Here is a 26374-nt window from a genome sequence, read left to right on the forward strand (position 1 = left end):
TGATCCTGATCGATAATATATATACTTATTGGGGTCGGAAACTCTGTTACATACTTCTGGCTGTTACATACTTTACGACGAACCTAGTATACACTTTTACTCTACGAGTAACGGGTATTATAATGGAACTCCACCGGACTTTGGACTCTCCCGTGAACTTTGGACCGGAAGAAGAAGTGCCACATCTCTGCAGCGGAGCGGCACACAGGCGTGCCACATGCATAACAGAAACAAGCGGGACAGCAGCATTGGGCAGAACCTCGGTTGGAAGCTGTGCGTAAAGGACCAGTGAGCAAAACAGGAGTCACGGACCTTGAACCCGTAGTGGAAAGATTCAGCGGGCCATGCGCAAAAGGGAAATAACTGTTCCAGGAGGCCCTATATAGGGCCGCAGAGCACTGGCAGCTGTATCAGTCTATCACGAGGAGTCAAACCTTCAAGACCAGTCAAGATACCAAAGTGAACAGTCAAGTAATCTACGAGGGAGCTACAACCAAGCGAGTCGTCGGAAGCAGCGCCGTGGGAAGCACACAAAAAGCAAGATCGCCACGTCGAGACGTTCGGGATTGGGATATCAGGAATCTCCGAATTGAGACACAGGTGGCTGAGTTCTGGAAGGCATCACGCGGCTTAGTCAAGGCGTTTGTTTTCCAACTTTGTCACGACCACACCCTGGCGAGTCGCCCGGCGGCTCTGTCAGAGACAAGCAAAAGAGTCCTAAGACGAAGAACCGTCAGCTTGGTGTGGTATGTTCTGGTGTAGTATGTTCACATATTGAATGCACACTGTTCTCAGTGTTTCGCATTAATATTATTACATAAACATTTTAGCACTTGGCCTCAATAAGTAAGCCACAAATACAAGTACCAAACAGTTCTTCAAGTGCCCGGTAATATAATCACCGTTAAGTGCACGGGGACTGGGCTGGGACTGGACAGTGCTGAGTCTGCATATTTGACATGCGCAAAATTAAACAAAAAAGAAGAAAGACCTAAAAATAAAAAATGAAATACTAATTAATAGTAATAGCATAAGTACATTCGATCAAAGTAATAAGGTAAGTTATATAAACACAATGGGATTGATCGATACGAAACCAGTGAACTCCACTGCAAACGTGATTAATAAAATAGAATCGACAAATATCGATCCCCATTTAACAAATATATTGATATTGATAATTGTCATAATTTTATGCGGATATATACTTTATAAAGTATACCTATTACACAATAGGTGTATAACAAAAAAAAACCCTAAGCTAAGCAAACGATCTAGATAAGATCTAAATGCATACGCACAACATTATGATAATTATAATAAAAATATATATAAATTGAAAACAAAACTTATTCTAAATAATGGTCTAATGACAAATGAATTGATTGTGTAAGAAACATAATTTCTCAATAATGAAATTAATAAAATAAACAAGAGGAACGCTATAGTCGAGTACCTCGACTATCAGATATCCGTTACTCACCTAAAGGGACCAAATAGAAATGGAGATATGCAAGCAGCAAAGCGAGATTAAAATGCGCCACCTACCGGCGGTAGACAGATTTAAGCGTTATGAGCGTTAGAGTGGGCGTGGCAAATTTTTTTCTTTTAACCAATCGATAGGTATTGACGAGACCAATACATTTCAGTTAAAATTTTTTATCTAGCATGAAAATTGTGGGTGTCACAGGTTTGGGCGGTTTGTGGGCGTTAAAGTGGGCGTGGCAAACTTTTTTGGGTCAATCGATAGGTATTGATGAGAACAATACATTTCAGTTAAAATATTCTATCTAGCATCAAAACTGTAGGAGCCATAGTTTTGGGCGGTTTGTGGGCGTTAGAGTGGGGGTGGCACTCTACTGAAACAAACTTGTGCTGCGTAAGAAGCTCAGGAATCTCCACGCCAAATCTCAATAGCCTAGCTCTCATAGTTTCCGAGATCTCAGCGTACTTCCGGACAGACAGACGGACAGACGGACAAGGCTATATCGACTCTGCTAGTGATCCTGGTGAAGAATGTATATACTTTATGGGGTCGGAAACGCTTCCTTCTGCCTGTTACATACTTTCCGACGAATCTAGTATACCCTTTTACTCTACGAGTAAAGGGTTTAAAAAAAAGAATAGAGAATAGGGTATTTTTGATAAATCAAAAGAAAACAGAGCCCCTGTAATTTCCTATGCAAATAGATGGACAGGTACGAATGGAAAAATAGGTGAACAATAAACACAAACGTCGCTAAAAATATTATAATTATGCCAGCAAATAAAGCGATAAGGGAAACCTTTAAAAAGGACCCCGAATTTTCTGAGCGAGTGCAAGCCATAATTCAATTGCACAACTCACCAATGTCAATCAATGAACTCGAAAATGAATACATTGATAGATATAACCTACAATTTTCAACATTGATCCATTGCACTGCAACACAAAAAGGAACTATTCTGAGTACAGTACAAAATTGTAAAATTTTTTCGGAGGTAAATAAAGATCCGTTTCTTGGTAATGCAATAGTGTTAAAAGCAGCATGGAATGGAAAGAAATAAAAGACAGGCTGACAAAATTAAAAAATACATTTGACAAATCCTTTAAATGCCTAAATGAAAACAGAAATATTTTAGAAGGCACCATAAACAAACACGCTACAATACTAGTAGAATGCTTTAATGAAGCACGAACGCTAGTACATAATAGCAGAGAAAAACTAAACCAGTCACACTGGTCATATGCCTCAAAATTATTCCTACGGATAAGATCCAATCTTATTTCTGAAACTAAGATTTGGATATATCTATTCCCACTGTTCTTAATACCCCACTGACGGCTGAACCTAGTCAACAACTGGAGTCAGATACCGATACTACTGAAAAAATAGATTCAGAAGAAGAAGAAAAAAATATTGACGATAAAAATATAAATGATTTAACAATACCTGCAGTAATCACATTACCTGACGAAGAAGAAGAAAATTGGTTAGAATCTGAATCTAATTGTAGTACTGTTGAGGATAAACCAGTCATAATACCGGTGTTCAGGCCCACTGTCCGGCGAATCTGGACTGGCCCCGCTATCCAGCTGCACCAGCTGCACCGCTCTACCGCTCTCCCGCTCTCCCGCTCTCCCGCTCTCTCGCGCTCCCGCTCTCTCGCGCTCCCGCTCTCTCGCGCTCCCGCTCTCCTGCGCTGTTCCTAGCTCCCGCCATGAAGTCTCCGCTGCGCTTTGGAGCGCAGAGCGGAGCTTAGACTAAGTCAGTTCGATTTCTGAAGTTCAGTACAATAAACCGCGGTCGTACCCCCGCCTACTTTTACCCAGTTAACTTCTTGTGCACATTTATTTCCGACTAAGGGGCAAATACGCGTTCGAGTGGTTTCTCCCCTACAGCTTCATCAGCACCAGCAGCAAACCGCACCAGCAGCAAGCCAGCGAAGCCCAGCGAACCAGCCCGCCGACGCCGAACGTTTTCCCGCCGTCGCCTCCCACGCCATTCCGCCAGCGCCAGCACGGTACCCCGCTGCCCCCCGGCGTACATTTTGATCCATTCGAGCCGATAAGATAAGTAAAGCTTTTCGTTATATTAATTGCCGGTCTGCAGTCAGCCACTCGAAAATAATTCGTTTGACTTTCTGTACGATTTGTCTAAAATCCTAGTCCGATTAAATCCGACAACGGCAATTAAAAATTACTTCGCCATTTTTTTCTTCGATTTTCCTTTTGCTACGTGCGGCCATATTGCCAATTTTTTCCGACTCCTTTTTTAATTGCATTTGGCCGCTCATCCATACTTACATACACATATACAAAATCGAGAAAAAAAATTCCAAGCTTAGAGAAAATATTGTGCAAATATAAGCCAAGCATACAGTGAGAATTATTAAATTTCTAGTGTTCTGCCAATTCAGGCCCCCAAAACTTTTCAAGATTTTTCTCTCTGTATATCCGCAGCCGCTAAAATACTTGCACATATTTTTTCGTTTTTCCAAATACAGTCCACACACAATAAATCGAAAACTTCCACAACAACACATACCCCGCCGGCAATAATTATTTAACAAATTTAAAACCGGCAAAAATTACATACATACAAATATATTACATCCATACAAATATCTACATCCATACAAATATCTACATATATACACATATCTACATCCATACAAATATCTACATCCATACGAATATCTACATCCATACAAAAATCTACATATATACACATATCTACATACAGACACATATAATTTTTAACTCCACCATCCCGTTCCGACTAATTAAAGTTTTCCGTCGGCCATCCGGTAAAAAATAATAAAATACAAAAATTACACCAACCGACGAGAAAATTTTTTTGGTCATTGTGTTTTATTTACCATCAAACTTTTTTAGTATTTTTTTGGTATTTGGTATTTACTCCGTAAAATTTATTTTATTTAAACGGGAAAAATACCAGCACTCCACTGCATGCATAGCATCCTCCGTCCACCATTTTTTTGGTATATTTTTAGTATTTTTTCCTCGAAATATTAAATCAAATTAAAGCAATACTCCAATATTAAATAATCAACCGATCGCATCCTCCGACCAACTTTGGTATTTTTTCTTCATTTAGAAGTTTAAATAAAGGCGAAAATATTACAATTACTCCACCGGGGACTATATATATACACATAGTTGGTATTTTCCCCCCTCAATTTATCCAAACGCAAAAATACCAGCAAAAAATATACCAAACTTGATCCCAACCATAATACATATACCAAAAGGGTTAAATATTATAGAATTACTTCTCAACGGGTGATATTCGAACTCATCACTCACTGTTCCTAATCCGTAATATTGGGTTTAATTCCGCAAAGTAACCAGGTCGGTGCTTGCTTCCAATTTCTATTTCTCCGATCCACTACTTTTTTGTCGACACCTCGTTCCACTGTTCCAGAAGTGGGCCAGGTTTCCTATTTATCCGACATAAACAAAGGCGAACAGATTCAGACCCAAATAAAGGTAATTTCTCTTTAAATGTCCGCTGGAAGTGATAACAACAAGTTGTCTTCCACCTGCCGTAGTCCCAGGCATATCCGTAGATCCGCCCACACCCGAACTAACTGCCAAGACCTCGTCGCCCCGAAAAAGGGTCACCCGTGCAAACGTCAAAATGGCACTAACACCTTCCCAGATCGCTCTAAGCAAATTTACTGAGGTCTCAGATCGGCTGAGTGAGTTTGAATCCAGAGCAAACACTCCTTCGCCGATCCCTCCTACTCTGTCTATGCTGAACATCCGCCGCGAAGAAATACGCGCGTTATGGGACCGCATCAAGGCAGAATACGATGAATGCCCCGGGTGCATAGCAGAAGCCGGAGACAGTGCAGCTGATAGTTTGCCAGTTCTCAAGGCTAAATACGGCTACTGCTATTCCGTTTACGAGAGATGTGGGGCTCAGATCGCGGATATGATAGCCCAGGCTCCCCAAGTTCAAGCTGTTCCTACCCAGACTTACATTCCCTCTGGATGTCGGCTGTCTCCGTGCGATACCGAGGTTTTCACCGGAGACTATCTGCGGTGGCCGACCTTTAGGGATCTGTTTACGGCCATTTACATAAACAATCCAAGGCTGACGCCAGTCGAAAAATTGTTCCACCTAAATGCCAAAACAAGCGGCGATGCACACACGATAGTGTCAAACTCCCCCCTTACTAACGACGGCTTTCGCTCAGCTTGGGCTAACCTAACTGAGCGTTTCGAAAACAAGCGGTTGTTAGTAAATAGCCAATTGAAAATACTTTTCAATGTGCAGTCCGTTAATCAGGAATCTGGGTCAGCTATCCGTGAACTTCAACGTACCATCCAGGGTTGCCTTACGGCTTTAGAAATGTCCGGAATTGAAACAAAAAATTGGGATTGCCTCCTAGTGTACATGTGCTCCTCCAAACTTCCTAAGCTCACGCTATCCTTGTGGGAACAGTCCCTGCACAATAAGGCAGAGATTCCGACGTGGCAGGAACTGAACGCCTTCCTTACGGAGCGTCCCCGGACCTTAGAAGCCATAGACGACGTACGGCCGTCGGGATCGAGTCAATCTCTGCCAAAAACATCCGCCCCCACTGCAGCGCCTCGAAGAATAAATTCATACGAGACAAGGGTAGCACCCAAGCCAAAAGGATGTGACCTTTGTAAGAAGGAAAACCATCCTGTCCGCACATGTGCACGGTTCCTCCAGATGACGGTCGACGAGCGTTCGGCATACATAAAGAGGAAGCAGCTGTGTCTAAACTGCTTCGCACGAGGGCACCAGCTGCGTGATTGTGAGAGCACTCATAGTTGCTTTACGTGCCGCGGCCGCCATCACACCTTACTACACAGAGGCAACTCCTCCCAATCGCCTTCGAATCCCGCCCCAAGACCCAGATCAAGACCAAGTACACCAGTTGCCACCGCTTCCCGGTCCACGGACTCGACAGTACAAAATTACTTCGCGACGGGGTATAGATCCGTCTTGCTGGGCACCGCCATAATTGACATATGCCACTTGGGGTCGAATTTTAAAGCTCGTGCCTTGATAGATTCAGGATCAGAGGCAACCTTCATTTCTGAGCGGCTGTTCAATCTAATTAAGTTGCCTCACCAGGTAATCCGAGCCCAAGTATCAGGCTTAAACCAGACAGTATCCGCTGAATCCAAAAAGCTCTGTCAGTTTACCATCCGTTCTCCGACCAGGCCTGGCTTGCAAATAAACACGACGGCCTATGTTCTTCCTCAATTAGCTGGAAACCTTCCATCTTGTCCGATTCCGCAACAGTTTCTACGGGATCTTCCCGAACTGTCACTAGCGGATCCAAAGTTCTACGAGAGTGCACAGATAGATATTCTGGTCGGGGCCGACATACTGCCATCCATTCTCCTAAGCCGCACCCGACCGAATATTTGTGGCTCTCTTCTCGGGCAAGAAACCATTTTCGGGTGGATCCTAACAGGACCCGTTCCTGCTCCAAGGGAAAATCAGATTTCCGTTTTTTCCACACGAATCTCCCACACAGTTGACACGTCCCTGGATAGGCTTCTCACCAAATTTTGGGAGGTGGAGGATCTGCCAGTAAAAGTGACAAAATCTTCCGATTTGGCTTGTGAGGAAAATTTTCTCCGAACGACTACGAGAGACGATAACGGCAGGTATGTCGTAAGTCTTCCGTTTCGTGATCCTCAAAACGTAAAATCCGCCCTCGGTCACTCCAGATCCTCCGCGTTGTCGCAGTTCCTAAGAACCGAGCAACGCCTGAAGAGGGACTGTCAGCTGAAAGCCAAATACGACTCCGTGATTCAAGAGTATCTCGACCTCAATCACATGAAAGAGGTCCGTCCTACCCATAATTCTGCCAGTTATTACCTTCCGCATCATGCCGTGCTCAAGCCGGAAAGTACAACCACTAAGTTACGTGTGGTTTTCAATGCCTCCAGCCCTTCAGAGAATGGGGTCAGCTTAAATGATATCCTTCATGCTGGCCCAGTCTTACAGTCCGATCTAACTATCCAGATCCTGAAGTGGCGATATTTCCGATACGTATACAGTGCCGATATCGAGAAAATGTATCGGCAGATATGGGTAGATCCGAAGCATTCCCCGTTCCAACGCATTTTATTCCGCAACAGCGAGGGGCACATTCGAGATTTCGAATTACAGACGGTAACTTTTGGAGTCAATTGCGCGCCATTCCTGGCCATTCGAGTCCTGCAAAAGTTGGCAACTGACGTGCAGCTCAGCCATCCAAGAGCGAGCAATGTCATTCGAAATAATATGTATGTAGACGATGTCCTTGCGGGAGCTGACTCCGCCGAGGACGCTAAGTCCATTGTTCGCGAGCTACAAAGTGCTCTAGATTCCGCGGGGTTTCCACTGAGAAAATGGACCTCCAACAACAAAGAAATATTAGCTCATATCCAAAGCGATCATCTTCTGACAGCCGACTTCCTCGAGATCGACACTGAGAGCACAGCCAAAACTCTCGGCGTACGATGGAAGGCGACGTCCGATGAGTTCTTTTTCGTCCCACCAGATTTAGCAACGGAAATCTCCCAAGCTATTTGATCCAGCAGGCTGGCTCGCTCCATTTGTTGTGTGTGCCAAAATCTTTATGCAAGAGATTTGGCTTCAGGATCTAGGCTGGGACGATAAACTTCCAATTGAGCTGTGCCAAAGGTGGAACAGCTTTCTCCAGAGCTATTCGGTCCTAGACCAGGTCAGAATACCCAGATGGGTTTCCTTCCGTCCAGAGTTCCGCGTAGAGCATCACGGATTCTGTGACGCCACGCAAAAGGCATACGGTGCTGCGATCTATGTGCGCGTAGAAGTGGGCCATAAGACGATGGTGCACTTGCTCACGGCCAAGACGCGTGTGGCGCCAGTCAAAACGGTGTCCCTTCCCAGGCTGGAGTTATGTGGGGCTCTCCTTTTGTCCGAGATGGCCGAAGCCATTCTTCCAAATATGCCGAGGCTGACCTCAAAATTCCACTGTTAGCAAAACCAGCGTGCCATTGGACTACGTTCGTTGCCAACAGGGTGACGAAGATCACCGAGTCCACTGAGGCGGCCAATTGGTCGCACGTTCAATCCGAACATAATCCAGCTGATTTGGCTAGTCGAGGAGTTCCCCTTCAAGAGCTGGTGGATAACCCGCTTTGGTGGCATGGACCCACTTGGCTGCAACGTCCACGCGATCAGTGGCCCAGCCAGGGAACCGACCTGCCGGTGACTGAGATCGAAAAGCGTGCCGTTAAAGTCCATGTGGCGTCTATGCCGTCAGAAGATTTCCTAGATCGCTTTTCCAATTTAGATAGAGCTTTGCGGGTCCTCGCGTATGTCCATCGATTTGTCCAACGATGTCGAAGACAATCACCGCCTTCCGGGGTCCGTGTAGAGGCCCAGGACGTTGCCGCCGCGGAAGAACTCATGACGATTTGCACTCAGCGCAGGTATTTTTCTGAAGAATACCGCTGCTTGAGTCAGAAGCGTCCTGTGCCCGCGGCGAGTTCGATTCTCTCCCTGAACCCCTTTCTAGATAAGAAAGGGGTAATCAGGGCATGCGGCCGCGTAACGGCCTCCGACAGTTTGCGGTATGATGAACGACATCCGATAATCCTGCCGTACGAATGTGCACTCTCGCGGCTTCTGGTCAAATTCACGCATCTCATTACGTTGCATGGTGGCAACCAGTTAGTGGTGCGTCTCACTCGGTCCAGATACTGGGTTCCGAGAATAAAGAACTTGGTGAAGGCAGTGGTTAACTCCTGCAAGGTCTGCGTTATCCACAAAAAGAGATTGCAAGTCCAGATGATGGGAAGTTTTCCGAAAGAGCGAGTGTCCTTTTCCCGCCCGTTCACGTACACAGGGATGGACTACGCCGGCCCGTTTGACATAAAAAATTATACCGGAAGAGCTTGTCTCATTACGAAAGGGTATGTGTTGGTTTTCGTTTGTTTTTCTACAAAGGCCATCCATCTAGAGCCTACATCCGACTTAACGACTGAAAAGTTTCTGGCCGCTTTCGCTCGTTTCGTCTCTAGAAGAGGGTGTCCTCGCCAAGTCCAATCCGACAATGGAAAGACCTTCGTCGGCGCCTCCACCGTGCTTTCCCGAGACTTCCTGCAAGCCGTTAAGGAGTCTGTGGCCGATGCCTATAGTCATCAGCAGCTCACCTGGCAATTCATTCCTCCGGGGGCACCCCACATGGGAGGCCTATGGGAAGCTGGTGTCAAGAGCTTCAAGACCTTGTTTTACAAGTCCACCGCTACGCGGAAGTACACCTTTGAAGAGCTGTCCACCCTCCTAGCGAGAATCGAAGCTTGTCTGAATTCCAGACCGCTATCTCCCATGTCCGAGGATCCAACTGATCTCTTAGCGTTGACACCAGGGCACTTTCTTGTTGGTGGACCTCTTCTATCCATAGTGGAACCTGAAGTAAAGGGCGAATCCAAGTCCATTCTGAACCGGTGGCAGCACTTAGTCTCTCCATCAACAATTCCGCACTCGATGGAAGGATGAGTACCTTAAGGAGCTCCACAAGCGCAACAAGTGGCAAGTCCCCACAGAAAATCTGCGTGTTGGCGATCTGGTCGTCATTAAGGATGACAATTTGCCCTCAAATGAGTGGCGACTCGGAAGAATAGACTCCGTTTTTCCGGGAGCCGATGGTAATGTCCGCGTAGTCGACATTCGTACGACACGCGGCATTGTCAAACGTCCAGTGACCAAGGTGGTTCTTCTTCCAAGAGAGCCGCCCAAAACTCCGTAGCCATTATCCACGTCAGTGTTAATCAGCCCTGTTTGTTTTTTTTCCTTATCCACACTCTAAACAGGAAAATGGCTCCCCGTCCACGTAGCGCTCAGGCTCTGGATAGCAGACGTACTCGAGGTACTCAGTCCTACCGATGCCGAGTCTGCCGCGGAATCCATCCTCTTCGGAAGTGTCAGAGGTTCCTAAAGCTGAGCGCAGAGAAGCGGCTGCGGGCAGTGCTTATTAACAAGTACTGCGCGAACTGTCTCGCACACGAGCACTCCACTGGGAGCTGTCGTAGCGGTGACCGGTGCAGAACGTGCAACCGGGATCATCACACGCTGCTGCACATGCATGACCTTGGTTCCCGGAAAAAGTCCGGCTCCAAGCAAAAGTCCCGCTCCAAGCAAAAGTCCCGCTCCAAGCAACAGCCCGCTTCTCCGCAGCGTTCGCGCCGGCAAGATCCGCCAACTCGCCAAACGCCTGCTCCTCCACCGCGCTCAGCATCCTCGACACCAGCTCCGTCGCTCGCCGCACTTCTCCAGCGGCATAGCGTTAATGTCCTCCCGACTGCTGTGGTGATCGTCGAGACCGGAGAGAAGAAGTTCGACACCGCCGCACTCATCGATCCGTGCACCCCGACAAGCTCCATTGATGCATCCCTGGCCGCCGCGTTGCGTTTGCCGACAACGAACGTGGGCGACGAGAGCATATGCACGGCGACGATTCGTTCGAAGGTCGACGAGGCCATCAAGCTGGAGGTGGTCCTCAAGATCGAGCCTAACGTGCGCATCCGCACTCCCATCCGTGCGCTCAGTGAGAGCGTCGTCCAAAAATTTAAGGAGCTACCGCTCGCGGATGAGGTTTTCCACCGGCCAGCCACGATCTCATTGATCCTGGGCGCCGACGTCTACCCGAAGGTGATAAAGCCGGGCTTTCACATGGTCGACGAGGGACTGCCGGTAGCCCAGAAGACGGTGTTCGGGTGGATCGTCTCCGGCGCCTGTACGCAGGCTTGAGGCGTAGGCGGCTGGCCGAAGTTCCGTCTCCGTTATTATTTTTGCAACGCTAGCGATTGCAAGGGGGGCGGAATGTTCAGGCCCACTGTCCGGCGAATCTGGACTGGCCCCGCTATCCAGCTGCACCAGCTGCACCGCTCTACCGCTCTCCCGCTCTCCCGCTCTCTCGCGCTCCCGCTCTCCTGCGCTGTTCCTAGCTCCCGCCATGAAGTCTCCGCTGCGCTTTGGAGCGCAGAGCGGAGCTTAGACTAAGTCAGTTCGATTTCTGAAGTTCAGTACAATAAACCGCGGTCGTACCCCCGCCTACTTTTACCCAGTTAACTTCTTGTGCACATTTATTTCCGACTAAGGGGCAAATACGCGTTCGAGTGGTTTCTCCCCTACAGCTTCATCAGCACCAGCAGCAAACCGCACCAGCAGCAAGCCAGCGAAGCCCAGCGAACCAGCCCGCCGACGCCGAACGTTTTCCCGCCGTCGCCTCCCACGCCATTCCACCAGCGCCAGCACGGTACCCCGCTGCCCCCCGGCGTACAACCGGAACAAGAAGAAATGGCTATCACACCAATTGAATTCCTAAAACTAGCCTCATCACTCATACAAGAGTTTGATGGTAAGGCAGAAAATTTAAAAATTTTCTTAGATTCCTTAATTTTGGCCAACTCCCTGAAGGAATCACACAAAGCTTTAGCAGTTAATACCCTTCAGTTCCAAAAAAAAAGTTTCACTTGTGAATCACCTTGTGAATCCCGTGGGACATGTCCTCTTGCACAAGTGAAGAACAAGTGACGCTCCATATAGAAAATTGTATGGGATGTCCGCATTTTCACAAGTGAAAATTCAAATGAAAATTTTTCGAAGTCCTACGGGATTTCACTTGTTCCTTATACTTATTTTTCGTATGGCCTGTCACGTGCCGGTGACTCGTCCCAAGTGAATCACTTGGGAAAATCAGAATTTTTCCTTGAGTTTTCACTTGTGAAATCACTTGCAAGGGACACGTCCCAAGTGAAACACTTGGGAAAATCAGAATTTTTCCTTGAGTTTTCACTTGTGAAATCACTTGCAAGGGACCCGTCCCAAGTGAATCACTTGTGAAAATCAGAATTTTTCCTTGAGTTTTCAATTAAAAAAATATAGAATTTAATTCATTTTATTTTAATTCATTTTAATTATATGGTACTATTTAGATTTTCAAAAATTGTACAATTATTGTTTCTGTTTTTTTGCTTCGTAAGCTTATTTTTAACGTTAGACATCGCCGTTCTTAAACCTTTGTCCGGGTCCTCTGAATCCTTGGCCAACGCTCCTGAAAAAACATATGTTTAAAAAATGCGTTTTATTTGTTTAATTGTATATTTACCTTTTATAGCTTGTTGCAGAATTTTTATTGGCACAAAACATTTCGTCATCCACTTTCGGCTAACGGAACCCATTGAATACCTTCAAAATTTACGTACTTTAAACTAAGATCAATGCACAACATCTTAAACTTAATGTAGCACTTACCTGTGTTTATTATATTAACTAAACGATTAAAGTAACTCTGCTGCGCACCATTAAAATGGATGCTTCCCTTTCAATCACTCAAACAGAATGCACCAAGTCTTCTCACCCCTTTACTAGATTTCTTTTGTTTTCTCTTCGCTGTTGGCGCGTGCCACTGCACCTATACCCTTTCTAAAGTGAAATATATCCGACTATATAGTTTTTACTTCTTGAGTAAAAAATACAATACGATTTTTTTTTAAATGTTAATACTTAAATGTTTTAAATACTTAAATCAATTTTAACGGACTAAATTTCTATAACTTAACTATAAAATTATATTGTAATAAGAATGTATAATAAGTAAATACAATATAACATTATAAGTAAATTCAATTTTCTAAATTTTACTATAATCAAATAGTTTACTTTTATAAAACAATATTAGTTGTTTTTTTCTATACACAATAATGCTCCTTAAATATTAGGGCATTCACATGTCGCTTCTCCACGAAAATTTTTCCGCCGAAATATTAGTCGCTAGCCGAACATAACGGAGAGACGCAAAAAAAAATAACGGACCAGCCGAAATTTGTCTCTGCGAGCGCGGAGTGCAGCAGATTATAAGACAAGAAAGAGAGGGAAATATCCGAATATCTGCCTCTCTTTGTTGCACGATCGTTTTCGTGGGCAGTCTTCTACGCTGCGCCGACTGCTCTGCTGACGTCAACAGCGGCACAGCGTTTTAGGCACAAAAAAAGCTTTTTGCCTTGAGCCATGTCACCGCGTCCCTACTGCAGAACTGAAGGGTATGATCAAGACTAAGCTAAAAGGCCATGCACGAAACTTAATAGACAATGAGAATTCAATCTCAGAAATAATACAGAAACTAAAAAACAAAGTTCAAGGAGAATCAGTAGATGTAGTTTAGGCAAAACTATTGAATCTCCAACAGAGACAGAAAACAGCCAATCAATACGTTCAAGAAGTAGAGAAATTGGCAAAGGCACTAGAAGGAGCCTACATAAGTGACGGACTGTCCACAGAACTAGCCACTCAGTACAGCAAAACACATGCCGTCAAAGCAATGACCAAAATCTGTACAATCGATAAGATTAAACTTATCATGGAGGCTGGCACATTCAACACAATGGATGATGTCATGTCCAAATTCGTATAGAATAGAGGACGAGGCCAAAATAGAGGAAGTTATAGAGGAAATATCCACCAAAATAGGGGTTATTACTATAACAATAATAATAACAATAATGTTAGGGTAGCCCAAAACAACCTTTAGATACCAAGCAATAGGAACCACAAAAATTTACACAATCAGTCTCACCCAAAATATATTTGTAACTTTCAAAAATGTCGCAAACGGAAAAGAACTTGTATTTTTAGTAGACACTGCTGCAGACATATGTAACAAACATACAAGGAATCAGTCAAAAAAATTCAAAATCTATAGGACAAATATCCATTGAGATACAGACTTCTAAATATATAATCCCACATAATTTTCATATTGCAAAATTTACATTTCGCCGTTCCCTGTGATAGAATATTAGGAATCGACTTTATCAAAAAATACAACTGTCAGTTAGACTTCAAGCCATCCGAAGATTGGCTTATAATTAGACCAAATAACTTAAAATTCCCAATTTATGTTCCGATAACATACAGTTTTGGCATTAACTCCATAATTCTGCCAGCAAGATCACAAGTTGTCTGATAAATTAAAATAGATTCAATTGAAGACAGTGTGTTGATTCCAAACCAAGAAATTGAGCATGGTATATACATAGCAAATACCATAGCATCCCCTGAAAATTCATTCTTTAGACTACTTAACACAACAAATACAGATAAAGTAGTCAGCATTAATAAATTAAATTATGAATCACTTTCGAACTACGACGTAGTACAATCAAGCAAAGAAAACAGAGAAAAGTCTTTATTATCTCAGCTTTCCAAAAATTTTCCTCCACAATTCCGGACACAACTGTCAACCCTATGTACACAATATAGCGATGTATTCGGATTGGAAACCGAATCGTTAAGTACAAATCATTTTTATAAAAAAAAGCTGAGATTGAAGGATGAAGAACCGGTTTATATCAAACTGTACAGAAGTCCACGCAGTCAAAAAGACGAAAATCAAGCCCATGTGCAAAAATTAATAAAGGATAAAATTGTGGAACTATCTGTATCTGCATATAACAGCCCACTGTTATAAGTTACGAAAAAGTCGATCCCGGGCTCAGATAAAAAGAAATGGCGATTAGTAATTGACTATCGTCAGACCAATAAAAAACTATTGTCTGATAAGTTCCCTCTACCTAGAATTGATGACATTTTAGACCAACTAGGTAGAGCAAAATATTTTTCATGTCTCGACTTAATTTCAGGTTTTCACCAAATCGAGCTTGAAAAAAGCTCTAAAGATATAACGTCCTTCTCGACAAGCAATGGTTCGTATCGCTTCACGCGATTACCATTCGGCTTAAAAATAGCGCCAAACTCTTTTCAGAGAATAACATGCTCTGGACTAGATCCTTCTTAAGCTTTCCTTTACATGGATGATCTAATGTTCATTGTTTGTTCTGAAAAACATATGCTTAAAAACTTATCTGATGTTTTTGAGAAATGTAGGAAATACAACCTGAAGTTACATCCTGAAAAATGCTCATTTTTTATGCATGAAGTCACTTTTCTAGGACATAAATGCACTGATAAAGGAATCTGGCCCGACGACCAAAAATACGACGTAATAAAAAATTATCCAGTCCCACACGATGCGGACAGCGCTAGAAGATTTGTTGCATTCTGCAATTATTACAGACGATTTATTAAAAGCTTTGCCGACTATTCTCGTCCCATAACTAAGTACTGCAAAAAAATGTAAAATTTGAATGGACAACTGACTGCCAGCATGCGTTCGAACATCTTAAATCGGCTCCAATAGTACCAACATTGTTACAATACCCAAATTTCAGTAAAGAACTTTATACATTACCAGATGCTAGTAAGCAAGCTTGTGGAGCAGTTTTAACTCAAAAAAAAAATGGACTTCAACTCCCAGTTGCATACGCATCAAGATCGTTTACAAAGCGTGAAAGTAACAAAAGTATAACAGAACAAGAACGTACAGCAATTCATTGGGCAATAACACACTTCAGACCTTGTCAAGACAGATCACAGACCACTTACGTACCTATTCTCCATGATAAATCCGAGTTTCAAACTCACGCGAATAAGGCTTGAATTATAACTGTTCGACTTCACTGTAGAGTATCTAAAGGGTAAAGATAATTACGTAGCAGATGCGTTATCGAAAATAGCCATCGAAGAGGTAAAAGACATTACCAGAAATATAAATAAAGTCACTACAAGATATCAAAGAAGACAGAAATCCTGCGCAGGAGAAAAAGAAACAGAGTTGCCTAGGCAATCTATATATAAAGCTTCAAAGCCCAACGTATACGGAGTCATCAATAATGACGAAGTACGTAAAGTAGTGACCTTGCACGTAAATAATATGACCTGTTTCTTCAAACATGGAAAACAAATTACTGCAAGATATAACGTTAGCGATTTATTTACCAATGGAATTCTTGACTTAGGTCAGTTCTTCCAAAGGCTTGAAATGCAAGCCGTTATATATAAAATCAGCCAACTAAAAGTGGCACCGTGGGAAAATATCTTTGAACAAGTTTCAAAAGATGATTTTAAAAAAATTGCCAATTAGACATTGAAATCATTGAGAGTAGCGCTACTCAACCCGGTGACCGTAAAATATAATGATAAAGAAAAAGAAGCTATACTGTCTACATTTCATAACGATCCAGTACAAGGAGGTCACATTGGCATAACTAAAACCTTGGCCAAGGTCAAAAGATATTATTATTGGAAAGATATGACCCGATATATTACTAAGTACATAAGAAGATGTCAAAAATGACAGAAATCAAAAGTGACAATACATACAAAGACTCCTATGACAATCACAGACATTCCAATAAATGCTTTCGACAGAGTGATAGTAGACACAATTGGTCCACTACCAAAATCAGATAATGGTAACGAATATGCAGTCACACTTATATGTGATCTAACAAAATATTTAGTTGCCATTCCAATTGCCAATACAAGTGCAAATACTGTCGCAAAAGCCATTTTTCGAATCTTTTATATTAAGGTACGGTCCAATGAAGACGTTCATTTCGGACATGGGAACCGAATATAAAAATTCAATCATAAACGACTTGTGCAAATATTTAAAAATTAAAAATATAACATCTACAGCACACCACCACCAGACAGTTGGAACAGTAGAAAGAAGTCACAGAAAAAAATATTCCTTATACTGCTTCAACACCCTCAATGGCACATGATTACTGTCCATATGAGTTAGGTTTTGGCAAAACATCGAATTTGCCAAAACAATTGTTTGTGCCTAACCGAAGTAGACACTTCCGAGTCACACCGCGGGACAAGGGGGTAATAAGCGCTGGCACGGGGACGCTTTGCTGGCAGGACGATCGCGGCGCGGCAATGGTAACGATGGTTACTGCGTTGCCGGACCACAGGCGATGCGGAACTGCGCTGAGGTAGAGCTAACGTGGTTAGCTGCTAGATGAGATAGTGTATTACGAGCCCTATTCCCAGATGTAGGAAGTAGAACCGCGGAGTTATGAGATGCGTTGATAACTGATTTATTCTTCATTTGGTACATGTTTATATACTAATTGGAAGACGAAAGTTTAGTGTAATGATTAGTGAAGTGCGCTATATTCTAAAGTAGGTAGTAGGGAGTTTTGATTATGGTAGCAGTTTGTGTAGTTGGCTCGGCAGACACTGCAAAATGTGCTGACTGCATTGGCCGGTCAGTGTACCGTTGAGTCGGTGAGACGGTGTGAGACGGTGAGTTAGTGAGACATATAATAGGCTGATCAGCCATTCTCATATGCATTGGGTAGTACTAAGCGCCTGGTACTGTTCCCAACTTGGCTACTGCTTGATTTGTTGGGTGTGGTCATGTTGAGTACCTTTGGGTACGAACATTCTCCCCCCCCCCCCAATTGAGGGGTACCCTCAATTAAGTCGTGATGTCGGTCAGCCCTTGACCGAATTGTATAGGAAGCACCTAACAAATCATTGACCAAGGTGGATCTTTCCTTCAACTGCGGTTCATGTTTGTGATTCAGGACCTTCACATCTTCTTGATGCTGCTTAACACTCCCCTTTGCGATAAAATTGGCATTATTGTGGGGACTGAAATTGTGCTCTCGTAGAACTTGATCATTTGGCACGTCTATGGTATGTGGACACTCTGCAACAAAACTAAGATATTTCTTGGTTAGGTTTAGAAATGTTGAACCAAAGTCAGCCTTCTTGTAGGTTTTGAATTGATGAGAAGTCGGTTCTATATTCATCGCATTTTTATCTTTTGTTGGCTCATAAGCAGCGTTTGGTCCTGCAAAATCATTACTGCCTTTTCCCAGAATAGGGTTGATTTCCGTATCAGATGAGGTTTCTTTATTGAGATAACCTGTGATTACATAACCAGGCCTAGTGCCTTGTGCCAAAGGTTTATTAGGTCCTAGTTGAAGAAGTACACCGGTTATTACACGAGAATACACCTCAGACCCTAAGGTTAGGTCAATGGGTCCAGGTTGCCGAAAGTCAGGATCTGCTAATGGCAGTCCCCCGGGAATATTAAGATCGTTATCAATCGATACTGACGGTTGGTCTGCAATGACTGTCGGAATAATAAATACTTCTATTAGTCTTTCAAACCCTGATGTAACTGATGAGAGCTTTAGTGTTGATTTAATTGCTGTTGATATTTTTCCTCCGATTCCAGATATTTCAATCGGTGACCTTTCCTTAAGAGATAGCAGATCTGCCATTCTCCTTGAGATAGGATTCACCTGATATCCACCATCTATTACAGCGCGACATGTTTGTAATTGACCGTTTGGCCCTTGTAATGAGACTTTGGCGGTCGCGAGCAGAGTATATCCTCCTACGTCGTCGTAGCCTGCAATGGTTACTGCGCCGGCCACTGGATTGCTAGTCGGTCCTTGGTGTAACAGTGAATGATGCCATTGCTGGCAGACTCGACAAGTGGTCGGTGATCCACAGTTTTCTACCTTATAAGCTGTAGACAAACAGTTTGTGCATACTCCTACTTGAATAATGGCTTGGCGCCGTGCTTTGGGGTCCATTTGCTGGATACGGCTATATGCTCTAAGATTATGTGGTCCTAGGAGACAAAGCTTACAGCTCTGTTCGTTGGGAACTGACTGATGGCGGAGTGTTGCTGTAGATTGAGCGCTTATCGTCTCCAGCATGCAAGCGCGCCGCTCAATAAACGTCAGTACACTCCATAACGTTGGAATTTCCGTTGGTGCATCCGCTGAATTTTCTATAGCGGCTAGAGACTGCTGGTCTAGTTTTCTTCTGATAAGAAAACACAGGATTGGATCCCAGGATTTTGTGCTGATATCGAGGTTTTTAAGAGTACTCATTGAGTTTTTTATAGTGTCATGTAAGGCCCTTAGTTGGCGCGAGGAGCCGTCTATAGGCTTATGGTCAATAATTTTTGCAATGGCGGCGAATACTAATATTTTTCCGTTCTGGTTCCTGGCCTTTAAACGCAACCAGGTGTCGTCATAGCCACCCTGTGAGAAGGCTGTGTCTGTCAAGACGTTTCTCGCTTCACCACGAAGCGAACTCTGTAGAATATGTATTTTTTGACTGGCCGAATATGGTTTATTATGTTCCAATTCCACAAAGAGATCATGGAACAGTTGCCAGTCTAGATACTCGCCGTTGAACTCCGGAATGCTAATTGGCGGAAGTGCCAAGTTTAGGCTCATTGGCGCGTCGTTTTCTCGAAGCAGGTTCAATTCGTATTCCTCGTATAATGTGTGGAATTGAGCTAGCTCTGCTTCTGCCAGGGCTGCGGCCCCAGGTGTACTGTCCAATTCGTCGTGGGCTTGGATCAGTAACGCCCAATGGAGATCCAGGTGCCTTTGTAGGGCTGGGGTGACGGTTGGGGCGTTCGAGGCTAATGTTAATGATGACTCCAATTCGTTGCATCTTCTCTGCAACTATCGGATCACCGTGTCAATTGCGGAATCTCCTTTGACCTGATCTCTTGTTGTGATCTTGATGTTGGCCGACGTTCGTCTCGGGGCCTTCGGAAGCCCGCTTCCAGTCGGCATGTTGTCCAGAAAGATGTTCTGATATTTTTCGACAAGCTCCTTAAGTGCTACTTGCTGGACTTCTTCATCTAGGTCGCAAAACTGCTGCCAGAGATCGTTTAACTGATTTAGCTTACCGGAATAACAGCCGTCTCGGCCATAATTCTAAATGAGCTGTTGGATTTTCCCTTGCAGCTCGTTTTGGGTGTTCCTGTGACGCTGGAAGACGAAGCGTATCCTGTGAAGCTGGATTAAACTAAAGTTCCTGTGACGCTTGAAGAAGAAGCGTATCCTGTGAAGCTGTATTAAGCTGAAGTTCCTGTGACGCTGGAAGAAGAAGCGAATCCTGTGAAGCTGGATGAAGCTGAAGTTCCTGTGACGCTGGAAGAAGAAGCGAATCCTGTAAAGCTGGATTAAGCTGAAGTTCCTGTGACGCTGGAAGAAGAAGCGTATCCTATGAAGCTGGATTAAGCTGAAGTTCCTGTGACGCTGGAAGAAGAAGCGTATCCTGTGAAGCTGGATTAAGCTGAAGTTCCTGTGACGCTGGAAGACGAAGCGTATCCTGTTAAACTGGATTAAGCTGAAGTTCCTGTGACGCTGGAAGAAGAAGCGTATCCAGTGAAGCTGGATTAAGCTGAAGTTCCTGTCACGATGGAAGAAGAAGCGTATCCTGTGAAGCAGGATGAAGCTGAAGTTCCTGTGACGCTGGAAGAAGAAGCGTATCCTGTGAGGCTGGATAAAGCTGTAAGTTCTTTAGTGGGAAGGGGGTTGCTTGAGTGTGATCCTTTGGTGTTACAAATTTTTCGACGAATCTAATATACCCTTTTACTCTACGAGTAACGGGTATAAAAAGTATGTAAGCTCACACATCAAATTAACCCCTCACTTCAACATCGAAGCGGACATCGACTGCTCTACCAAAGCTCTTGAAGAAGTATTCGTGGAGGCAGCCACTATCTCAACACCACCAGGCAGGGCCGTGCAAACCAACCACTTCAAAACTAATGTGCAAATTGAACGGCTAGACCTAGAAAAGAGGCGCCTACGACGTGCCTGGCAAACCAACAGAGCGCCGCCATCAAAACAACGTCTTAAGGAAGCCACTCGCACTACATAACTTACTGTGTGGAGGGCTCACCCAAATCTGAGCTCTCCAATCGAAACAGTCACTCCGATAAGATATTCATCATGCCGTAACGATGTACATCTCGGGCTGTACAGTTGGACCGACTAATAGATCATTTAAAGATTTTTGCGAACTCGTTGGACAAGAAGTAATGATGCGGTATGTAGAAGTGAACTTGGTCGAGTTTGGGTTGATCAACCATGCTCATGTGACCCAGATCTTGAAACTCTTGCATATATTTAATACATGGGGTTTTAATGTCAAGTGTTCGAAGTAATTTCCGCTCTAGAGCTCGAAATTGGTTGCTAGCTATGTTAATTGATTCTCCTAACAGACTACAATCGTCCTTGAAAGGACATACTATGGTTGAGCATATCGCTTTGCATCTTCTCTGATCGAGTGTGTAAATCTCACTTGAACTCTTAACTTCTTAAATTTTCGACAATTTCCTGACATTTTGAATAATTGGGTCCTCTGATTCACTCTGATTAACTGATTGAGTATATGAAAATTGATGAAAAAGAGACGATTTATAGCATCGACCAAATACTACCCTCAGCAACGTTTTCTGTAGTAAAGATATATTAGGGCTAAGTTTGATTTGCCCAACCGACAAAATCTCAAAAAAGGTCTCTGTAAATCAACACGACGATATTTGTTAACATATATTTGTCGGCAAGGAATTTGTTCTGCGGCAAACTAAACGACGATAAATCAATGTCCGTATTAGGGTGATGAGCGGTACTAGGGGTGACACAAAAATCAAGTAAGTTCGAAATAGTTGAAGCGACACTTGATATTATCAGTAATAAAGTTGATCTGCGAACCAACAATGCTCGTCCCAATCTGTAGCAGCCGCTGGCGTTTTTGACCAGGACTAACGCAGTCGCCAGGATGACATGATCTTAGTCGTGTTGCTGATGCGTATGACTTACTGCCTCCAGAATGTACTGTTAGCATGCCGGACCGGTTGATTCGCAATGAAGAAAGGTATGATGTGTACGCGAACACGTTTGAATTCTTTGCGCTGACGGACATTTGGATACTTGATGGCCCTTGATAAGACAGTTTAGTCACAGACCTAATCTTTTTTCGTGGTTGAAACGATACGCGAAGAAGAGAATAATAAACTGTGCGCACCGAAGTATTTTCGCTCTTGAGGAAATGTGACCGTTTAGAGCTGTACAGCTGAAGGATAAGTTAGCTCGATGCTTCTGTGGGCGTGGCCTCTGGTTGCTCAAGTTGAATAGTGGCGTTTCGGGTGCTGACGATGACGTTCGATAAGTTTAACGAAATTGTTCATTCCACTTTCTACACTTTTTGCGACAGCTGAAGAAAGCGGACGTGTCTCGTGCGAGCTCCGCGAAAACTGGCTAAAAACAACAACATACAACGGTAAAGCTTCTGCATCTGCACTAAATTTTTCAACAACAACTACAGCTACGGCAAAAAAACCAAGCACAACCACAGCTACAGCTATTATTTCGGAATAGACTGCAACCGCAGCTCTAAATACAAAACATAAATCAGCAAGCGGGTCCGGCCATACAGACCGGACTAGATCGGCACATCCATATCAAGCGTAATCTTGGCCAGCAGAGTACCGCGGTAGATAAGAAGTCAAAAATAAACCGTGTCACAATAGAAGATAAATTACTCGTGAGATCCAACATTAGGGAGAAAATCTCAAACGCCCCGGTCAACAAAATTGTTGCGCTGACCGGGACGGAAACTTTCATGTTGTTTCGGTCACAAAAGGGGATATCCATGAAACCAAGCTTCAGACCAAATCTGAAGAACATTTCCGAGCAGTTTCCAAATACCTGGAGGAAGCTAGGAAAAGCTACTACACGTACCAAATAAAAAGCAGCAAGGGCCTGCAAGTAGTACTAAACGGAAGCGAGCCCGACGTAACCGCCAAGGAAGTTATCGATACTCTCAAGGAAAAAGGGTTTTCTGCAAGGAACCTCAGTAACATTATAAACAGGAAAAAAGAGACGCAACCACTCTACGGGGTCGAGCAGGAGCCAGACAGCAGAGTCTTGAAGAAAAATGAAGTGTACCCCATTTATAGCCTGCAATATTTATTGCACCGAAGAATTAACTTGGAAGAACTGTTCACTTCGAACAGTTTTTGTTGCTTGTGGAGACTTCCACAATTCGGCTAACTGCCCTGCCAACAAAGAAGACCCCAAAAAGATCAAATTCGTTAACTGCCAAGGTAACCACATGGCAAACTAAAGGGGCTGTCCGATCTACAAGGAGATGACGAACCCCATGCGAAAAGTGACAGCAACGCGTCGTCAGAATACCCAGTACACTTACTCGCGTACGACGCCGGAAATATTTTTCGGCACAGCTGCAAGATCCTCCTTTGGTCAACTAAGTAACCAGAAGGGCTTCTCATACGCCGATGCCCTTCGATCGGGGTCGAAAAACCCACTCCAGTCTAATCTAGGAAACGCTCAGCAGATCCAAGTACAGTCACAAAGCACTCTGGAATCTATGATGGTCACCATGCAACGAAGTATGACGGAATTCATGTCATTCATGAAAACGACCATCCAAACACTGGTTCAGAACCGGAACATGGTGTTACAGCTACTTGCAGCTAAGCAGTCCAAATAACAGATGGCCAATCTACGAATAACAATGTGGAACGCCAATGGCGTGACCTTGAAGTAACACAGTTCCTGAATGATAATCATATCGACAATATGGTACTGGTAGAGACGCACCTCACAAACAAATACAACTTCCAAATAAGAGGCTACTCCTTCTACCGCACAGACCATCCAGATGGTAAAGCCCACGGGGGAACCGGCATTCTAATCAGGGAACGCATCAAGGACCACCTTCACCAAAGGTTTGCAACTAATTACTCACAAACCACGTCTATCAAAGTGCAGTCAGGCAACGGAAAACTCACAATTGCCGCTGTCTACTATCTGCCTCGCTGTACAATTCCTGAAGGACAATTCATGGACTTCTACAACTTGCTTGGAGATCGCTTTATAGCTGCAGGGGACTATAATGCCAAACACACGCACTGGGGATCACGCCTTGTGACTCCCAAAGGAAGGCAATTATACAATGCAATCATAAATCCGAACAACAAATAAGACTATGTTTGCCCTGGCAGCCCCACATACTGGCCAAAAGACCCCAGGAAAGTTCCAGACCTAATAGACTTTGCGGTGACAAAAAACATTCCCCGCAATATAATAAGCGCCAAAGCGCTTTGGGACCTCTCGGCAGAACATTCGCCAGCGCTAATAACTCTTCTTCGAAGCCCAAAAACTAGAAAAACAACTGGTTAAAATATAAAAATTATGTAAGTTCAAACATCAAATGAACCCCTCAGTTCAACATAGAAGCGGACATCGACTGCTCTACCAATGAACTTGAAGATGCACTCGTAGAGGCAGCACATTGAACGGCTTGTCATAGAAAAGAGGCCCCTGCGACATACCTGGCAAGCCAACACTTCGCCGTCATCTAAGCAGTATCTTAAGGAAGCCACTGGGATACAAAACCCACCTCTAAAGCAAGAAGGAGAAAATGCACAGCTACGGTATATTGAAAAACTTCCGCCAACCAGTACAAAACATCCGCTGTGGAGGGCACACCCAAATCTGAGCTCTCCAATCGAAACAGTCACTCCATTTGCCCTACCACAATTTGAATCTGAAACTATTTCCCTACCAACATTGTTTCAGCCAAAAGAGTTCGCGAAAATCATCGGGGAACTGAAACCAAAATTGGCCTTGGGCGGTCACCTAATAGCCCCAAAGATAGTTATTAATCTTCCAAACTCTGCTTTTAAGGTTATTTCTAAGGTCCTTAACGCGATCGGACTTGATCTTGCCTGAGAATTTCTTGAGCGAAGCTGGATTGTCGATTCTCCCCCATCTCAGCATTTTATTAGAAAGTTTACTTCAGCAAAAGTTAACTTTGAATTGTTTGCAGAGTAAATACCTTCTTAAGATGAATCTGAATAAATTGAAATGAAAAGATTTTATAGCCAAATGACAATTTCGAATAAAGATTCTGATAATTCTGATAATAAGTTTATTTTGTAGCATAATAATACTTTTATTAATTTATTTTGGTATTTTGTATTCATAATGTTGAGTGCTTCCTTTTTGTAATCCGAAATTCGATGGCATACACAAGTACCAACTCCCTTGGTGGCTGCATTATTGCTCCACACGCAGGTGTCTATATGATTACCATGAATAGATGGTTTCACATTCAAAGTGTTTTGATTGTGTTACATAATAAGCATTGAACAGAATACCGTCAAATACGTTTTAAATATGGTAACACAATTTACAAAGAAATTTTGAATTGGGTTTCTTCTTTTTCTTTTACCCCTTATCTAAAAACATATAATCCCAATACTTATTTTAAGTGGGTAATGTGTCCCAATACCTGCGAAAGTAATCTATATACATATGAACAATAGGGCGGTCCACATTTGCATGGATATTTTTAAGGTTCTACCAGAGTATGCGCACATGTAGAGGAACCAATGTACCAAAAGTACTCAAACGGTACACTCAGCAACACTTTGTCGGTCCTAAATCCAGTTGGTCGAAATACGAAACGATCAGAATGCCTTGGCATGAAGCTCTAGTAGTTGCCCAGATCAAGACTAAGCTTAATAGCCGTGCAAGAAACCTAATCGACAACGAGAATTCACTTTCGAAATAAAAAACAAATTTAAATTTTAACTCGAAATAAAAAGTCAGAAGATTATTTTGTAGAATAATAATACATTTAATCATTTGTTTTGGTATTGCAAACATGTATTTTTTAATTATTTAATCCCCAACCCAGGTTTCCATATGATTTCCATGAATAGGTGTTTTCATATAACCTCCATCACATTCAAAGATATTTTGATTGTGTGAACTGGAGCCGAACATAGTGTGCATTGAACAGAATTCCGTCAAATACGTTCAGAAAATTATTTATTTTTATTGTATATATGTTGTCTATCTAAGTGAACAATCTCGTCGTACACTTTTAAACGTGCTTACATAATTTATAAATAAATTTTATAAAGATTTCATCTTCTTCTTTTACCCCAAGATGTGCATTCTCACCAAAGTTTGTAACGAACTGATTTTGTGTGTCTGCTCGCTACGAGGTTCGTGCGGCTAGCTCAGAAGATTGTGTGTTCGTCCCCCCAAATTTTAAATGACGTGATTGACCGTAGACCAACGAGAAAACAACGGGGTACAAATGGTATCAGTGGGATTTATTCTCGT

The 26374-nt window shown here is 43.4% G+C and overlaps 1 protein-coding gene and 1 long non-coding RNA gene across 4 annotated transcripts in view; one reads left to right on the plus strand and one right to left on the minus strand.

Moving 5' to 3' along the window:
* Ppr-Y overlaps window positions 1–26374 on the plus strand; it is a 1017876-nt gene that overhangs the window by 259432 nt on the left and 732070 nt on the right. The window lies entirely within an intron of this gene.
* LOC139353763 (uncharacterized) lies at window positions 12411–13567 on the minus strand. Of its 2 annotated transcripts, XR_011604906.1 has the most exons (4): window positions 13191–13567; window positions 12783–12953; window positions 12637–12716; window positions 12411–12582 (listed from the first exon to the last, which is right to left on the minus strand). It is a non-coding gene; the product is annotated as an uncharacterized lncRNA (long non-coding RNA). The 2 variants fall into 2 exon arrangements; XR_011604905.1 differs by having other exon boundaries at window positions 12783–13567.

Source organism: Drosophila suzukii, chromosome Y, assembly GCF_043229965.1.
Source record: "Drosophila suzukii chromosome Y, CBGP_Dsuzu_IsoJpt1.0, whole genome shotgun sequence".
Taxonomy (NCBI): domain Eukaryota; kingdom Metazoa; phylum Arthropoda; class Insecta; order Diptera; family Drosophilidae; genus Drosophila; species Drosophila suzukii.